General features: G+C 41.7%; 1 pseudogene; it reads left to right on the top strand.

Annotated features, from left to right (window-relative positions):
• The first annotated feature begins 291 nt into the window (after positions 1 to 291).
• LOC136300694 (tissue-type plasminogen activator-like) overlaps positions 292 to 19,002 on the top strand; it is an 89,902-nt pseudogene continuing 71,191 nt past the window's right edge.

The raw sequence follows: 19,002 nt of genomic DNA, 5'->3' as shown, positions 1-19,002 counted from the left end.
GTATAGAAATCCAGGAGAAGCTGCAGTTGGTGGCACATCTTGTGACAGAAGCTCGACCTCGTTCTCCACGAAAGGTTCTTGAAAAGAGCAGCTGGGACCGTGGTGAAGGTTGCTGGAAAACTGAAACAGCTTTCCAGAAGTGAAATGAAAACGCAAGAAATAAACCAAGACGTTTTCCTCCATTTATTTCTATGCTTCCCTTTTCCGTGTTGCACTACTTCTCCGTGCCATTAATTCCAAATGGACCTCTCAGATCGATGACTTAGTGAGTTTTAGACACTCGAAAATACCATGGGCCGTACACAGAGTTTGCCTTCCCCTGTTTTTGTTGCAAAGTAATGCTGGAGACATAAGCGTAGTGCTTGGGTCGGGCACGAATCCTACAACCAGGGAATGCGTCCTGACAGTGTCTGACCCTCAGCAGGGACAATGCACAGCAGCGACCGAGGGAATTCCTCTGCCACGGCGCAGGAGTCAGGCCTCTGGATCTGGGCTCAGCACGGCCAAGTTGCCGTGTTTGGAGCGGCTCGGGGGCTGGCCCCGGGGAGCGCGGGGCTGGAGCGTGGAACGGACACGCGGACAAACGGCCCCAGGGCTCCAGTTGCAGCGGCGGCAGCGGCAGCAGCAGCGGCAGCAGCGAGTCTATGGCATCTACGACCCCTCCCCGTCCCTCTCTTGTTCCTCCTCTCCCTCTCCTGCTGTCCTGCAGTCTGTCTTGTTGTCCCGCAGCCTCTCCCGGTGTCCCTTTCCCGACCTCCCCGGCCCCTCTCGGCATCCCCGTCCCTGCCTCTCCCTCTCCCCCTGCAGGGCTGGGCCATGCCCCGGGCCCGCCCCCAGCCCCGGGCGTCCCACCGCGGTCTCGGCTCCACCCGGCTCTGGCGGTGCTGGCTGTGGCGGTGCTGGGTGGGCATTGGTGCCTGGGGCCAGGGCGGCATCGCTGCCCTTTGGCTGCGCCTGTCCCGAGCCCGGCCCCGGCCCCGGCCCCGGCCCCGCCCCGGCCCCGGCCCCGGCTCCTTCCGGGCCCCGCGGAGGACACACATGGCGCGGCCGCTCCCGCCGCCTCCGCTGCGGCTTCCCCGGCCCGAGCTCCGCCGCTCGGCAGCGCAGCCGCCGGCCTCGAGCCGCCGGGGCCCGGGGCGGGTGGGGATGGCCAGCCCGGGGCGCTCGGGGGGCGGTCGGGGGCCGTGTCTGGCCCCGGGCCGAGCGCTGAGGGCCGCGTGTCGCCCGCAGGGGAGGCGCAGGAGGCCCTGGAGGACCAGTACCGGCTGGGTTCACTGCTGGGGCGCGGAGGCTTCGGCAGCGTCTGCTCGGGGACACGGTTCTCGGACGGCGCTCCGGTGAGTGGCGGGGCTGGCGGCGGGCAGAGGAGGAGGAGGAGAAGATCGGGGCGCGGCGGGGTAGGCAGCGAGCTGAGCCCGCTGCTGGCCTTTGCTCGCAGGTGGCCATCAAATGCGTGCCCCGGGCCCGCATCCAGCACTGGGGCGAGCTGGTGAGTGAGTGGGGCCAGCGGGAGAAGCTGGGGCCCGGCATTGTGCAGGTTGCATTGTGATTTTTGTGTAGCATGAGGTGATGTTGAAAACAGCAGTTGGAATACAGTTTGCAAAGGCAAAACTGTGATCTTAGAACTGTCAAACAATATAGAATTCCTTAAATATGTTTATCCCGTATAAAGTTAAGGTGTGGTATTCAGTGAAGTTAGTGGAAATTGGAGGGATTTACTACTGTACAATCTTGTGCCTATTGCATTTAGAAGAATAATGAGATTTTAGTAAATCAAAACGTAGTTTTCTTTCAGTTTGGACTTGGATACGTAAATTACTCATGTTGGAAAAAAATGGATTAGAGATTGTAAATGTTTAGAAGCTGAAGCGTATTCCCTGCTTTGGCTATAAGTAAGGAATATCACACACAGAATGAATTATTCTGAACCCCCGTCGGAGGCCTTCAGAGTAAACCTTACAGGTCTCATGGTATCAAAACTGGGAGGAATTATCCTGTATCTTTTCTCTTAACTGTTGTTCTTTAGAACTTTTATTATTATGGATTACTCAAATAATCCACAGGAATAATAGAATAGGCATGACAATAGGATGATATGGCAGTGTATCTTTTTTTGATAATTATTTAATTATGCTCCATGACTTGAGAAAGGAAAATATTTAAATTATCAATCATATTCTTGAACTAAATCTTAATATCAATACAGAAGGTTACATGATTTCAAATGTATAACCTTTGACTGTGTGTTTAAAATGCACTAATTATAAGTATATGAAAATATTCCAATGACAATAACCATGGTAATTGTAATTTATGAATTCAGTCTTTTGGAGTGGATAAATTAAGCAAGCCGAGAAAAACTAATGAGGAAGCATTCAGAGAATGCAGAAATTGTGCCTAATGTGAAGTCAACAATTATAGGCCCTATCCTTTCTCTACTTAATAATGTTAAATAAGGCAAAAAGTTAAACCCAAGCATGATAATATAGCACAAAATTGATCTAATTAAATATTCTGAAGATAAATTAGAAGGTGGGTTCAGTGGCACTCAAACTGGCACCAAGCAGACTAATAACAAGGCCAAAACCTCTGGGGAGAGTAGTGAAAGGCCCCAAGGTTTTTTGTGGAGAGTTGCAATGAAAAGTGTGTTTACAAACTTCAGTCTCATGTTGGCAGCTGCTCTAATTCTCTAGACTCCATCCATTTCCCCAGTGCAGTGTTTTGGTGGACGCATGGTTATCTTCCAAATAATCTTGGACTTCCTCCTAATTGTTCTGACTTTTTTTTCTGTGTGAGAGAGACAATTCTGGGCCAGGCATTGTTTGCCTTGCTCTGGTTTTCATGGCTCTGCTCGAGTACCTTTATGTGGTGTCCACTATACCCAGAAGATCAGGGAAATGTCTTCTTTTTGGCAGTATTTCCTGGAGTGAATGTCTGTCATATATTGGTCAGGCAGACCTGGAATTTATAAGACAGGGTAGCCCACTTGGTTTGCCTAGTAGCTTGGAAGATAATAAAGGTGATGAACAAATCTCCAGTAACTCTAAATGGAGTTACCTGGATATACGAACTCTAAATGGAGTTACCTGGATATACTGAGATGAGAACAAGTCCGAGGGGTTCAAGAAGAGACTGTAAGAAAAGCTCTTGAATGTTGACTTCTTAGGTGTTGATGTGAAATGAGGAGACAGGGGAAGGAGGCAGCTCTTAGGAACAGAATTATTCCTTTTATCCTCTATATGCCTGTTTAAGTACTGCCTTCCCTTAGGGGGTTAACTCAAGCAAACACCTGTTGGATGCCATTGTGTTTTCATGGATGATTTAGGGATGGCTTCCCATTTCTAGTGATCCTGTTCAGAAGTGATTTAAAATGTACAGTAGTGTAGACAGAAAGTCAAGCTAGAGCTGCTGTGACAGTGCTTCCATCATCTGTCAGCATCCTGAGTGTTGTGAGCTAAACCTGAAATTTGATTTGAACTGCCTGATATCTGCCAAGGGGCAGGATATCATTGCTAGAGAGAAATCCTCTCATCTTCCGCGACTCCATCCCCAGTCGGATGGAAGAACAGGTTGGTATCCAGAGGTGAATGGCACTGGACCTTTACGAGGCACAGAAATCATCCATGTCCCCATGCTTTTAAGGAAAAGGATTCTGAGCAGAGGGCCCTTTGACTCTGCAGCAGAAACTGTTTGGAAAAACTTGCTTTAATAATAAGATTCTGACGGAAGACTTTTGCAGAGGATGGTTTGCTTATGGAAATGGTCAAGCGGTCGTTCTGGTATTTGGACACCAGGTTACAAAAAGAGGAAAACTACTGTATTGGTATACATGAAGTGAATTAAAAAGTAGATTAAAGGAAAAGTTCAGAAGCCAAAGCTGGAGAGAGGTTCAGAGTAACCCCAAATTGCCATCCAAGATCTTGGGGAGGAGGGTTGTAACCTTTCTGAGGTATTACTGTGCATGTACTCCCTAACTAATACATTGGGTGTGTTAGACCAAACCAGACAATTAATTTTTAACACAGAAGGACTTTGAGGACAACTCTGACACCCAGAGGAAAGAAAAGGCTTTATGGAAAGTTTCCATCTTCGAATCACTGCTAAAGTAGAAGTGCTGTTTTGTTAGTGGAAAATGTCACTGAAATTTAAAATAATTGTGTATTCCTGAGAGGTGTCACTACAGTAAATCCCCTTTGTGGAATAGTTAAGTCACAATTGAAATTTGGTGCTGTGCAGTAGTCCATTGTTCTGGTACTTAAACTCTTTGGGGAACAGTCCTCATGATGGGTAATGATTTGCTGGTGGCCAAGAAATATATTTTCTGTATGATCCAGGTGGAGAAGTAAAGGAAGAAATGCTGTGAAATAGACACATTTTTTGTACACCTGAAAAGAGACTTGGATGTGATATGCAAGCAGATATCAGCTTTAAATTAGATGTAGTCAATGTTAATGGTATTAACATACAGATCTTTATCAGCAGAGGTGTATTCAGGCTTCTTCTATTTTCCTGTCCATTTGCTTCAGTGTAGCAGTGTGAGATCAAAGCCCAAGGCTTTGCAGACTGGCTCCTCATTTGTGCCCCGGGTGTGTGATCGTTGTTTGAGACAGGGAACAGGTAGACCTGAGAAACAGTGAGAATGCCAGCACAGGGGCTCCTGCTGCATGTGCTGATACATCCCTTGTGTGGGATGGAGACTGCCCACTTGGTTTGAGGATTTGCTTCCAGGCACCTAATTTCTCTGAGATGGTGTCATTTTCTCTGTAAATGTGCCTCTGTGGCTATAGCTGCAAACAGTTTAGTCTGTACAGTATCCATCGGTTTGATTGTTTCCTGCTCCCTCTGACTTTGTGGTGCACAAGTCGACCTAAATGTCTCAATAATGAATTATTGCTGGGTAATTAATCAGCTTCCCCTGCTTTAGACAGTTGCCTCCTAGAACTTACCATAATTCACCTCCATCAGCCAACACATACCGACATTAATTGCCTCATAATATTGTCAGGAAGATGTCAGGTAGTACTGACAGGGTGTGAGTGCATCTCTTTGATCTAAGCAAAATTTGTTAGTGTTTTGCCTCTAATCTCATTCTACACATTTATCTTGCCAGTGCCATGAGCTGGACTGAGGACACATCATCAGGGTGCAGTCAGGAGCAATCTGTCCAAATGAACAGTGATTTCAGATTTGCAATGGGAAGTGAGTAATTCCCCAGCAGGTAAGTCACAAAACCAGTTACTGACAGCTGGGACAGTGGAAATTCTCCTTGCAGTGGCCTTGTTTTAAACACCAAGATGAAAATATAATGCATGCTTAGAAGGTGCAAACAATGTCTACTCTCATTTCACTCAGTGAAATTTGCTCAGCTTCATCTTGGAGCACTGGAGATATTTTAGTATTTCAAAGTATATCAAACTATTTGCCCAGTATTTGGAAAAGCTACTCAGATTTAGTGGAAATGTTTCTATTTCAGACCCAAACCCCTTTGATATTTGTTAATTTTATTAGTGTATTGAAGTTCATTGACACTGGAAAAAGTGATCCTGTTTCTTCAGTTGATAACACCACAGTAATTGCCTTTTTATTAATCTTTATTTGGATGCCTCCCTGTCCCTATGGAACAATGGGTTTGAAGATGCAGTGAGGTAGAACACTGGAAGGAAAAGGCCAGGCTAAATATTCCTTGAAATAAATAGGCCTCTTTCCCTTGACTTCAAAGGAAAAAAAAAAAAAAAAAAAAAAAGCCTAATTAAATACAATTGAGGGGAAGAGGAAAAAAATGAGAACCTTTGATTTGAACACACTTTGGAGCAGAGCATGGAGAGATAGGAGAATGATCTCTGTGAGATGAGTAAGTTGCCTCTCCTGCTGCATTTGTTTTGGGGTGGGTGACTCATTTCTTGAGGATTCTATTTTTAAAAGTTGGATTTGACTTGGTTGATGTTCCTTTCAGCATCTAGATTTTCTATTTTGGCTTGTATTTTTCATACAAGAACCATGTTGTTAGAGCAGATAGCTGGTCCTGCAGTATAGGCAGATCTCATAAGGGTAGGAGGATAAGGAAATACACCAGAAAGGACAATATTGAAGATTTTATCAAGTTTGACCTCCTGGCAGTTGAAGCAAGTTGTCCCTCAAGGTCTTGTGGGAGCTGTTTCAAGTGAAGAGAGCACATGAGTCACAAACACAGTGAAGTTCTCTGACTAATTCTAAATAGGGTAAAGAATTAGCCCCTTCACCATCACGCCTGGATTTTTACCTGGGGAGAATCTCTATGGAAAAAGATTGTGGCTGTTCTAAAGGAATAATGTCCAAGGCAGCCGAAAATCTGCATTGGCTGATGTGTTGTGTGTCCTCCCTCCTCCCAGTGTTTTCAGTCAGTGTGTCAGAGCCTTTCCTGGCATGTGAGACATTCCTTGAAGTGTTGAAATGGTTCCTTGGGACTCCCTCACTCTTGGCAAAAAAAGTAGGAGGAGGAAGGACAAATCTCACTCCCTCCACTTCCAAGGAGTGTATATTGTGTGTTGTATACTCCCTTGGGGTGTTTGCCACGTTTCCTGAGGGTGAACTTGTAGGATTTGTTGCAAACTTATTCACAAGAAATGTTGTGTGCACCTATTAGAGTTTTACAGTGAGTTAGGGATTTGGCAAAGGTGAATTGTTGAAGTTGAAAATAATTTTTGGGTGTAACAGATCAACCTCTGCATACTACAGATAAAAATATTTGCAAGAACCTTTCCCTTTTTTATTTATCATTATGCACACTGCTTCACTGGAAAAGGCCTCACAGGATGTGTTTGGAGAGGAGCCTGCTTTTCCATTAAACAACAAGGAATATTTTACTTTTGAAAGAAAGAGACAAAAACATGCCATTTTTTTTAATGGCACATTCTTAGTTATCAGATTAACAACATTTTTGGAGGGGTATTCAAGCAAGTATTAAGCGTAAAACATACAAATAAATGTACTCTTACTTTCAGCAATCCTCTAAGAACTAGACTTCTCTTAAAGCAGGATCCCTTTCCTTCTGGGTGGATCACCTTTAGGTATTCCTCCAAACAAGCTGCAGCTGTCCCATATGACACTGGCAGGGGCAGCTCTGGGCCGTGGTGCTTCCCCAGGAGTTTTTGGCGGCTGACTCTTGCTTAGATAATTTAGTAATTGTGCTGCCACCTTCGGGATCCCCAAAAGGTCTGTCTTTCACATGCCTGCATGTTGCAAGACTCTATTTCATTTCCATATGTTCCTCTTTTCTGTCCATGATTGGTCTTCGTATAGATAAAGGAGGGGTTTTAGCACCTGTTGATGAATTAATTAAATGGTGGATGTACTGATGTAATCTATACAAAATGATTCTGTTAGATACTTTGGAGACTTCTGTTTTGCTTGTGTGATCTTTACTATTTGAGGGAAACTTTCAAACTCCTGATGGGCCTTGAGTGATTTTTATTTCTTGGACAGACCGTGCTTCTTTTGTCTTTCTACTTGTTGTCCCCTTAATTTTAGCCCCTAGAGGGCTAAACTTTCCAGTTTCATTAAATAAATCATAAATATTTCAGTTTATAAATAATATAGATGTTCATTGTATATTTTTATATAATTTAATTTTGTCCCCTACAGGGCTAAAATTTGGAGGGTGAGTGCTACTCTTCAGGAAAACCTGGTGATGGAACAAATGAGGTGCAGCTGGCATCAATCAAGGTTTCTGTTAGACAGAGTGGAAACACTGAAGTTGGACCAAGTGCCTTCATCAGAGCAGCAAGTTCCAGAGCTCCTTCACTGTGGCACCTTCAGGCTTGGTGGTAGGAGAACCTGACACAGTGAGTGTAAAGCAACGACACCTGGGCTTGCAGAGTCTGTGGCTGAGTAAAATCTGGTCTAAGTTCTATTGTTTTACAGAAGAAAAATGTTGTAGCTGATCTGTCAAACACAGTAGACTCAAAGTGAGGGCCTGGCAGTGACTCTGTAAGAAGAAATGGTTTATAAAAGAGGGTAAAAAAGTGGGAGCTGGCTGCTGAAGATTGATAGCAGAGATTTTTTTTGTCTTGGTTGTCGCACTAGTGATTCCACGTGGTATATTTTGATGCTTTTCAGTTTAGATTGCTATACAAGTATGAAGTTTGTCTTGCCCTCTCTTTGTTGGGCAGCTTTATGGCCATGATACTCAGTAAATGATGAGCTTTCTTTAGGTTGATTTATACTGTTGGCTGAGGATTATTTGTGGGTTTTTTTCTGCTTGAGGTCTCAACCATTAACAAACAAACATGTGCTGGACTTCTGCTTTGTGCATAAACCTCCAAAGTGGAAAAAGGCCTTTGATATTTCCTGTATTTCTGTTATAAAGTAGTTATAAGTGGTACAGTTTTGGGGGTGAGTGACTCACTTCTTGAAGATTTTATTTTTAGAAGTTGGATTTGTCTTGGTTTATATTCCTTTCAGCATCTAGATTTTCTATTTGGGCTTGTATTTTCCACGTTGACTTTAATGATCATAGTGTCAAAAAGTCAATATGCTGTTGTAGAAGTAAGAAGTTTGCCTGAGTACTTGATTCCAGGGAGGAGAAATAGAAGAAAATAAGTAAATACTGTTGCAGTTTGTCTATTTAAAAGCTCTATTTAATATATTTTTTACCGTGTTGATTGCTGAGTTTAATCAGAGTCCGAATAGATTTCAAACCTTCTCTCCAGTTTTAGGAAGCTTGGAGATGGCAATTTCAAGATTACCTCATCTTGTTGGCGTGGTTTCTTTCTAGGAAGGCTAAATGGTACATCAGAATCTACTTTGTTTTTCCAGAAGCATCAGTACTTCATGGTATTGTGGAAAAGTTCAAGTCATTACCGTGCCAACCCATCACAGCTAATTTTTTGGCAAAATGAATCCATAACAACACATGGTTTCAATCGATTTCTTATGCAGATTCTGCAGTAGATGTGCAGATCTGTTGATTAGCTCAGCCTGTTGGAAGTGTGGGGTCTGCCCCATTTGTTGTCCTTGGGGACAGTCATGGCTGGGTTATTTCTGTGGGCCTGTCAGCTCACAAGGAAATGCCCTTCAGCTCTTACCCTGACTTAGATCAGCATGAGGAACATCATGACATAATAGTTATTTTTTTAAAAAATGTTTTTAATGTATTTGTCAACTTGTACTGCTGCTGCATAAATTCATTAGGAGTCTTTATGGAGTGCTGAGCATGGTTGTGGTAAATGAGTTTTGCAGGTGTGTATTGGTGGAATTGCAGTTTGCCCTGCAGTGTGTTTTAGTCTCCTTTGTGAGTGTTTCCCCACCCCTCACCTGGCTGTAAGATGTATAAGTGCCTAAGTGAGCAGTTATTTACCTGTGGCAAGTCTGTTGTACCTAAACTCAGGAAATTGTACACCTCCTGGCCCTATTTACCTTGATCTTATTCCATAAAATCTTCATGCTGATAATCCGCGCAGCTCAGAGGCACTGAAAGATGATCTGCAAAAAGAGAGAATACTTGCTCTGAACTCTATGGAGGCCCTCAGGAGTCATTCTGATTGATGTCTAGGGATTTCACAAGGATTTGACATGCTTGATCTTGAGCTTGTAATTAATTGTCAGAGCTGCTGTCAGCTTTAGAAATGGGTTTCTACTAACTGGCCCAAAATAGCAATGTTGGGCTTTGAAACTGTTGCCGTTTATGTGTGAAATCAATTGCACCAAGAGCATGTTGTTTTCATGAGTAACAAAAAGGATCCTGTTCTGTAATGTCATCCTATCTGTTAGAAAATGTTAGCACCTCTCATTTCACAAGGCTTTTTTTTTTGTACGCGGCAAGGATGCATTAAATTTAGTCACATGCAAAAATAAATCTGCTACTGGATACTCCTTGTAAAGGCACTAGATATATGCGATTTCTCTGTATTTTAACACTTACTTGAATACAATAGATGAAGCTGGTCAGATGATGAAAGGGCTCTTTGGCTATTGGAAGTCCTCTTGCCACCTCATCTCTCCTACTGTCAGTGTATGCCTGATAGTTAATAATAGCTTGAAACTGGTATAGTTTCAAGCTATTTTTTGCCCATTTCCCTCTTGGTTGCAATAAAAAGAACAGGTTCTATTAGGGGAGCCTTTCTTCCTGCAAGTAAATCGATGTTTAGTGAAGAGAAAATGCATGGCAGTGGTGGAAACTTAGCAGAGCTTCCTGCTCCTGCTGCACTGCTCATCATCCCATTTATCCGTGGGGAAGGAGGGCAGTGTCTCTCTTTAGGATATCATGACCTGACTCGGGGAGATTTACCTGGTGGTCCCACCCCAGAATGGTCCATAGGAAGCCTGGCAGGCTGCCAATTTCTTGCTTAGACCAAGGAATCTAAGGGGCTAAAACCAGGAGAATATGTTCTGCCTGTGTTACATGATAGACATGAGCAATGTGTTATCACAGAGATGTGACAGGGACCTTGTTAGGCCCAGCAGATGTTTTAGTCCTGGCTCTCATACTCTGAATGTGAGAGCTGGAAACATGCTGGTAGTGTAGTGCACATCCTCAGAGGATGGAAGGTAATTTGACAGCTCACTTTAACCCTCTTCAATAATGTTGACTCTTCTGGCATCTGTTTGTTGAGAATGTGGCTTCTCATGTGGAAAACCGAGACTTCTTGCAGTAAAAATAAGGATTTATTTTCCTGATTTGGTTTTCTTTTTCTTTTTCTGGCTTAGGTTAGAAGAGAGAAATATTTGAATGTAGCATTGATGTGTTTAATTTCTCAGCTTTATTTGGAGACTTTGAAAAGGTGAAAATATGTAAGCATTATTGAGGGAAGAAAGTGTTATTGTTTGATGCATTAAACTGTTTTGTTTCTGAGAATCTGTGTTTTTAGAGATACCAGGCAGTACTTTTTCCTTTAGCAGTACCAGAGTCCTGCTGTCTGTCTCAAGAGAAGCCAAAAAAGGTCAGGTAAGAACTGTTTAGATAAGATAAGTGGCATTTCTGTCAGTTCTCAATAGCCGGTGAATCAGATGAGGAGCCGCACAAAACTGAAAACAAACAAGTAATGTTGCTCTGTCCCTGTCCCCCAAGTCCAAAAAATCCTCTCAATGCCCTCAAGCTGCTGTCTTAGTGAAGGGAATCTTTTCTCTTGAGTGCAAGTTTAGAAAATGTTTTGTTGTGCTGGTTATGTTAATTAAAGCGATGTTTGTTTTACAAGACAGCGATTCAGAGGGCTGTCCTGCTCTGCATCATTACCTGTCACAGCAAAGAGAATATATTAAGATGGGAAACTGAGATTGGTGTAAAATTCTGTCTTATCTGCAAGGTATATCAGCAGTGTATTTCATAGAGCTTGATTGTATGCAAGATTTCAGGGGGCTCCTGGTGTCAGGTGAGAATCCTTCTTTATGGAAAGCACTTGGTCTTTTCCTGTTGATATTGGTGAGCCAAAAATACTATTTTTTGCTGCTTCTTGTAGCAAACTGAGTGCGAAATGTGAGCTGTAACAGCACTGCCTAAGCCTCTCTGGCAGCCTCATGCAGTAGCCTGCTTTTAATATTGGTTGGTAAGATGACAGCACTTTGCTGCCAGTCTGTGAGGTATCCATGTAACGTGGGTTATCTTTGCTCAGGTGCCTGGAGACTTGTTCTTACAAGAGATACAAACAATGCATTTGAGAATTGGGCACATCTGGGACATTTTATCTTGCTCTTGGAGAAAAAGGTCAAATGCTCCACAGCCTGTTTCTCTTAAATAGCAGAAAATCCCAGCATGGATTGAAGATTTGATCCCCATTAAAATACATCAGATCTAACATAGCTGTGTGGTTTTAGCTGTGTACATAAATACATAACTGCAGATGAATATTGAAGTACTCCTAGTGTAAATAGAAATACGCAGATGCACATGCTAGGCATACTCATGCATGCCTACAGCTGCAGAGAAAATGTACAGCAGGCAAAGGACTTTCGGATACAATGAAATGAATGGCTTTATTAAGATCTTAGTTCCTCATTAAAAATACTGAGAAGTAGAACTTGTATGAAAGACTAAAGTTGGGATTTCAAATTAATGTGTATGATAGTCAATATGAACTCAATTCTGAAACGTAAGAGTGTCTATGGAGATCTGTTGAACTGTGTTCATATATATCACTGTTTCTTCTTGTCCCAAGTTTTTTTTTTTTTTTATTTGGGTTTGCCATTGCAGTTTTAGGAAGGTTAATATTTAGTGCAATTTAGAAGTCCTAAAGAAAGCAATTGTTTTAATACAAGATATTTCTCCCATTGTTTTAAGAGGAAAAAATGATCTTGTGTCAATGGTATGGACTCTTATCCTCCTGCTTCAGTATTCAATTATTTTGATTCTTCTAAATTTTCTGCATCATGTGCACATGAAATTGGCCTCTTAAGTGATCGATATTTTTTGAAGGTTTGCTCAATTTTGCTTTCAGATTTTTCATTCACCTTCTGGTGGCTTGGCTGGGTCTGCATACACAAGTGCATGAACTGAACTATCATTAGCAAGTTCAGTTTTTCCTCTTCTACTCTTTGTGGCCTCTAAGTTTTTCTTGTCTGCTGTCTTTGCAAACCAGTTTTTCTGCAGGGTCACTTTAAATCACTCAGTGTAACAAACCTGAGTGTGACAAATGTATGCATGAGGGAATGTGTCTTGCTTGTTGTGGCCATCAAAATAGGTTTCACATGGTAGAAATTTGATAGTATATCTACAGTTCTCCAATCTTGCTTTTGCCAGTGTCCTTGAGTTCAGTTTTTCAACAGTCATAATGAGTTACTGACTAGCTGGCATTGGAAAAATTTGACTTTATCCTCAGGGGCCACTGTAGGCTTTGTTCTGATAAATACTTGTCCAAACATCCCCATTATTTTTTCTTCAAGACAGAAAATGTGACACAGGGTGCTGTGCCTGTTATCTCCCACCTAGACTTGTTTGGTTGGGTTTTTTGGGGTTTTTTTGTTTTTTTCTTTTCATTTGAGAGAAACTTCAACCTTTTTATTCATTGACCTGGTGAATACTTTATCAACGTATTAAGGTCCTTTTAATAGTATGGATTTTTTTTAAAGTTTAAAATAAAAATCAGGGAAATATGCTAATGGTATGATTTATATGGTTGGTTCTACTCTAGAAGAAAGCTTAATTGTTGAAATATTTCTGAGTTCCTGTGTTCTGATTTCTTGAGTAGTCTGTGCTAAGTCTTGATCAGAAACTTGCAGAAGAGCTGCAGGATTGAAGGAGAGCAGAAGTGACACAAAGTAAAGTTCTCCTGGGAAATCTTATGGAGGTTAAGCAAGTGCAGCAGGATTTGAGCAATGCTGCTTAGTCCATTTGTTCATGTGTGGATGCCAGGGTGGAGGAGACTGGAACTGGGAGCCAAGATTGCTTAGAGGTGTGTCTGTGAGAGAAGCCAACTGCAATCTGCTGGTTTCTGGTGACTTTAGAGGTACCTGTCCAGTGTTAGTCCTGTCTCGTACTGGAGCAAACTATTGATCACCTGGCCAAAAATGTTGCTGCTTTAAAGAACTTCCCCAAACTTTAGGGAATAGTGGGACTGTCATTAAGAAAGAGATATAATTCCAAGCACTTTCTCTTGGTTTTAAATGCTGACTTCATGGGGTTTTTCCCCTAAGAATAGGAGAGCTTCATGTAAGTCTTGAAACTGCTGCTGGTTGATAGGCTTTTATTTATTTAATCAGGGCAGTGCATGTTACAGAACTGATAGCAAAGGGATCAGGACTGGAAATATTTTTTACTAGACATCAACATGCTGCTGTGCTGTTGGGAGAAAGTGGAGATTGCTTTGCCAGCACCATCTGGGAACCTCTGCTTGGCTGTATGGTAGGCAGACCTTTTGTGAATCAGAGAATTGCCTTTGGAATAAAGCCTCTTGGTGGCAGGTTTTTTTTAATCTGCTGCACTGACAGAATTGCTCCATCTTGTCCTCTTACTGCAAGCGTGTGTGCCGTATCTGCCTGAAGGGATCTGTATCCAGGAGAGAAGGAAATGGTGATGCCTCTGAAAGGTGCTTGCCTTCTTTTGCGAGACAAAATAAACTTTTGGTGGCTTTGTGGGGCTGCAGCCGGCACTCTTGGGTTATATATTCTTCTTATATAAATGTAGTACACACTTTAAATTTATTGTTAGAGGAAAGAATAGAAATGTTGGCTCTAACTTGCAGAGGCAAACAGCATATGCTGTGTGCATAATTGTCATTCTGCCCAAAAGATGTGTTGAAAATCTGCACGTTTTTGTGTGGCGGGCAAAAAAAAAACTCCAACCAAACATTTGTTAATCTTTGTGCTTTATGGGAACAGGTTACTCAGTTGTCTTTAATAGTTGTGATGGAATGACCAAGCAGATTGTGGGTAAAGACACTTTTGGGTTGAGGTGGTTACACAATTAAATGAATAAAAGGTGATATTTCTGCATTTCCAGTATGTCCAAAGCTTTTTTAGTAGAATTTTAATTAAATCCATAAGACAGTCTCGGCTGAATTAACAAAGCCAAAATTATGCATCACCACTACTTCTGTCCATTTAAGTATTATAATAAATGTAAAAAGAAAGTAATCACTATCATTCAGAATGCTATGATTAGATATTGGACAATAACCTGGCTGGCGTAAGCATTTATAGTTCTAAAAGAGTGGAAATAAATTTAAATCCTATTACAGGTTTAATTACCAAGGAAATGTAGGGTAAAGTAAAACTTTGAAAGTTGTTATAAGTTGAGTTTTGTTGCGTCTTTTTAGTTCTTGAATATCTTTCAAAGAAAGTCAAATCTCAGAGCTCTGAGACCACCTGTAGCTACAAAGCCTTGAATCCTGTTTGCTGACTCCCAAATTCAAATCTCAAATTTGTCTGGACTGCCTGAAGCCACGAATGACACAGTGAGGGCACTCAGGCTCAAATACTGTCTGCTTTTCTCTAGCTCTAGGGGCAGATTAGGCAGCACTTCAAGTCATGTTTCTGGTTTCAGTCCTTCCACTCTTCTAAAATTCACTCTCCATGCAAGTTGGCCACTTTGTTAATGACTATATTGGAGTTCAGGCTGTCTTGTGGCAGTAATGAATGGTAGTATCTTCAGAGCATGAGCAATAAGTTTTTTTCCTAATCTTTTAAGTGTTTCGGAAAACATGTTGATTGAAATAAGCTCGTTGCCATCTGTGAGACAAGAGAGAGAATGGTATGCTTGCAAAAGAAAACAGTGCTCAAATTTTGTACTGTTCAGTAGGTGTTCTCGGCAATTCCCTTCTTTCAAGTGGCCAAGGATCAGAAGAGAGGTCCTGACCTTGTGCAGTTTTGCAATTCATAGATGTCCAGCATGATTTAGGATTTTGGAATTAAATGGCTTGAGTTTGCTAAGTTGTAATTGAGCTGTTGGATTTCATTCACTAAACATAGTCTGGTCAAACAAGTGACCCGTATTTTGGTTGGTTATTTGATGTTCTGAAAAATAACCTGCCTTGTGAAATGCAAAATTGAGGTCAAGCTTTTTATATGCCTCATTCAAAGGAGCTTTTCGCTCAAAATCACTTGAATTGAGCCATGTCTTGGTACTGTGGGGAGTTTGTCTAGAACTAAGGATTATGGTTTATTGTCTTTGAAATCTATTTTTCTGTTAAATTCTCAATGAATACTCTCACCTGAAAGTATATATAGTGGTGGTATTTACTGTTAAATTCCTACGGCTTGCTCAAAAGGTCTGTCTGAACTTCTCTATCTGGTATTGGCAAAGTTTGCCTTTTTGTCTGAAAAGATCCTTCATGGCATTTGGTTAGCTATTGTCTCTGCCCCATCCCAATATAAGGGTGCAAGAACATGTCTGCCACACCACCTCTTAGGAGGTCGGAGAGAGCTTTTAGGGATGTGTTTCTCCTCCCTTGTAGTACTATAGTGAGAACAGTCTTTCATGTTTTGCGTCATTACAAGGAGATCCTCTTTTGGGTAGGTTGTACAACGTGTAAAACCTTTCACTTGCGGGTATAATAACTATGGTAAGGAAAGAACAGTGAAAGGCAGCCCTGTTCAGTTCATGTACCGATCAGCACTGACAGTTGTGCTTCATGCAGATTCTCACTGGGCTGATGGGCTTTGGTACCAAAGCACTGGGTCTCTCATCCTTAAACTATTGACGGTGTGACTGAACTGCTCCCTGCTCTGGCTGTGCAGTTTGCTTTCTTGACAAATATCCCCTGCTCAGGAAAATGGGTACTTCTGAGGGAGCTGCTGCTGACAAAATAACTTCAGTTGCTTATCCTTTTGAAGTAAGGTTTCTTGAGAACCTCAAGAAAACAGTCTGTTTAACTTTTATCTCTTTGCAGACAGTAGTGTTTAGTGGAGAGAAGTATTTCAGCCAGATGCCCAAGTGGTAGTAGTAGTTTAGGCTGTAAATTCATAAAAGTCACACAAAACCATGTGCTCTGTGTTGGTAACATCAATACCCTTGCTGGTTTCTAAAAAGTATTTGTATTTCTGCATAAAGAAAGAGCTTCTATGAAAGTTGACTCAGCTGCTTTAGAAATCTTGTTTTGCTTCCTTTGGATTCACTGTGTGTTTTAGAAGCTCTTAGGAAGGGACATGGTACAATCTGGTCACGCTCGTAAATAATTTGTAAATATACTTCAGGCGTAGAAGCTGGAGAATCACTTCCCTCTTTGGAGAGTGCATCTGATTTTGTATCAGGAGGTGGAAATAATCTGATGAGTGTGTTACTTGTATGAAAAGGAAGTGTGCTGCCCTGTAATGGAAAGATTGCTGTTCAAACATCTGAAGACCAGCCTTTCAAATTTTTGGAAAGTAAGATAAAGCAATTTTACAGAGATTTATGCACCTTGAGAAAAAGTAGATGTTGAAGAAACACCATTAATATTAGATTACCTAGTAATCAGCAGTCATGAGGTAGAAAACCAATTTGTGATGCATTTTGTGGTCACAATTTTTGCAAATGAGCCTTCAGTAGCAGAGCTAGATATAAACCATTTCTGTCAGTGTCTTGGAATTGAGATTTGTGAAGTTTTATCTGTGGTGGGTTTTGTTACTGTTTTCTTACTTCCTCTGGCAACTTTTGTAAATTTCTGATACTCTAAAAGAAAGCACAGTTATCCCTGTGTTTTCAAATGGACCAAGAGGCTTTTCGTTCATCTTTGAAAGGCTTACAGTAAAATGAGTATAATCGAATCTTTCAGGGTTTTTTTTGTATGCACAATTCAGCAAAAAGTCTTGGTAATTAATTGCTATTTCTGATCCACAGGCTGTTTTTCTCCAGTCAGACAGTGGATCAATACCTGCTTTAGATGTTTACAAATCAGTGAATCAATGACACTCAACTGTGCATTTATTCTCACTGGAGCAGTGCCCATTCCTACAGAAATGCCCAGGAGAAATACCCAGCATAGAGCAAGCAAGACCAAAGGTCACTGGTCAGAAAGGGGGGAACACTTGAGAAACTGCTTAAAGCTCTCCTGTCCCTTAAAGTGTGGGAGTGCCTTCCTGTCCTTTCCCAAATTCCTTGGTGTTTCAGGCATTATTGAAATCACTGATTTGGGTTTCGTGGTGAGTGATGGATTTAAACCTCCTGCAAACTAAACCTAAACGTCAGTCTCGGATAATGCAGAGAACAAAGCAAGTGAATTGTGGGGACAGCCTCAAATTGCTGATGTCCGCCAACAGAACTAGTCAGAGGGAAAATGTTAATTACTTAAAAAATTTATTAATTCTAAAAGCATAAAGGAGAACCTGTTTTCAGAAAGGATTAAGCCAGTCTTAGAGATAGGACAATTACTAGGATGCTCAACAAAACCAACATTTGAAAGAATTGTCTAATGCAGCAATTGCACTTAGGGTGGAATGCAGTTTTCTCTCGTTCTGACAGTATACTGGATGTAGGAGGAACAGTGAAATTAAATATGGAAAAATTTAAGTTAGTCACCTTAGCGAAGACAGTTTTCTGCACCCAAACAGAGGAATTTGCAATTCTGCATGGAATCCATGAGGGACTTTCCTCCCAGTACTTCCCCTTCTTAAAACAGCTGCAGGTATCAGGTAATATGGGCGTTTTAAACACTGGCTGGGTAAACCATCACACTCTACACAGAGCAGCTCCTGTGCATCAGCTGCCTCATGGGAAGGGTCCCTGAGCAGCCACTGCCCTTTGTTCCTCACGGTTTGTGCTGTGGAGCTGCTGATGTGCAGATACACTTATCTGGTTTTCTGTGAAATTCTTACAGATGTGGATCCTAGTGAGTTTGGATTACAAAAATAGTTCATTCCTTAAGCCATGTTGCAACTGATTTTAAACCTAACTGCTACCCTACATTGACATGTTTGTAAGGCAGCTGTATAGAGTACACTGAACAAGCAGAAAGGACATCCAAGTACAGAATTGCCATTGTTATGCCCAATGTCATCAATGTTCACATGCATAAACATAGTGTACAGCAGGTAATTTTCCATCTTGCTTTCCTGTGGTATGTAAAAATATTACAGTTTCTGGCTGGGACTGAAACATTTGAAAGCATCCACGTGGTTAGTGGAAATGAACGGCAGCTTTAATGATTAAGCTACTTGGATACTTGCTGGCTGGCACACTTACTAACATTTTATAACCAGTTTTAGTCCACTCCTCTTTATGGGAGTTGGGAGGGAGAGTAAAATTCAGGTGTATATTTTTTAAGGACAAATAACTGATCAATAGGGAAGTTCAGTCAGGAACTTGAGAGAAGTGCTCACCTACAGTTAAATTAGTTCAATGTGATGCGTAAAGCTTCATATGCAGTGAACGTCTTCTACCAACACCAAACCAGGAGTGTTTCAGCTGGAGTATGAAACAGCTCAGTTACAATTATGTGCTGGTAAATTAGTGTCTCATCTTCAAAAACAGAGCTTTTGTTATTTATTTATTGGTAATACTTGGATGCTGTGTCATCCTGAAGTTGTGGCACAGTTTGGAAATCAATCATTAGTGGACCTAGAGGTAGAACAGACTGCATGAGTTGTAGGACATGGCTGTGATTTCACTGAAGGGGGAGC

The sequence above is a fragment of the Chamaea fasciata genome, unplaced genomic scaffold (assembly GCF_029207755.1).
Source record: "Chamaea fasciata isolate MVZ Bird 193981 ecotype frontalis unplaced genomic scaffold, bChaFas1.0.hap1 SCAF_23, whole genome shotgun sequence".
Taxonomy (NCBI): domain Eukaryota; kingdom Metazoa; phylum Chordata; class Aves; order Passeriformes; family Sylviidae; genus Chamaea; species Chamaea fasciata.
This window is presented reverse-complemented; position numbering and strand designations above follow the sequence as displayed.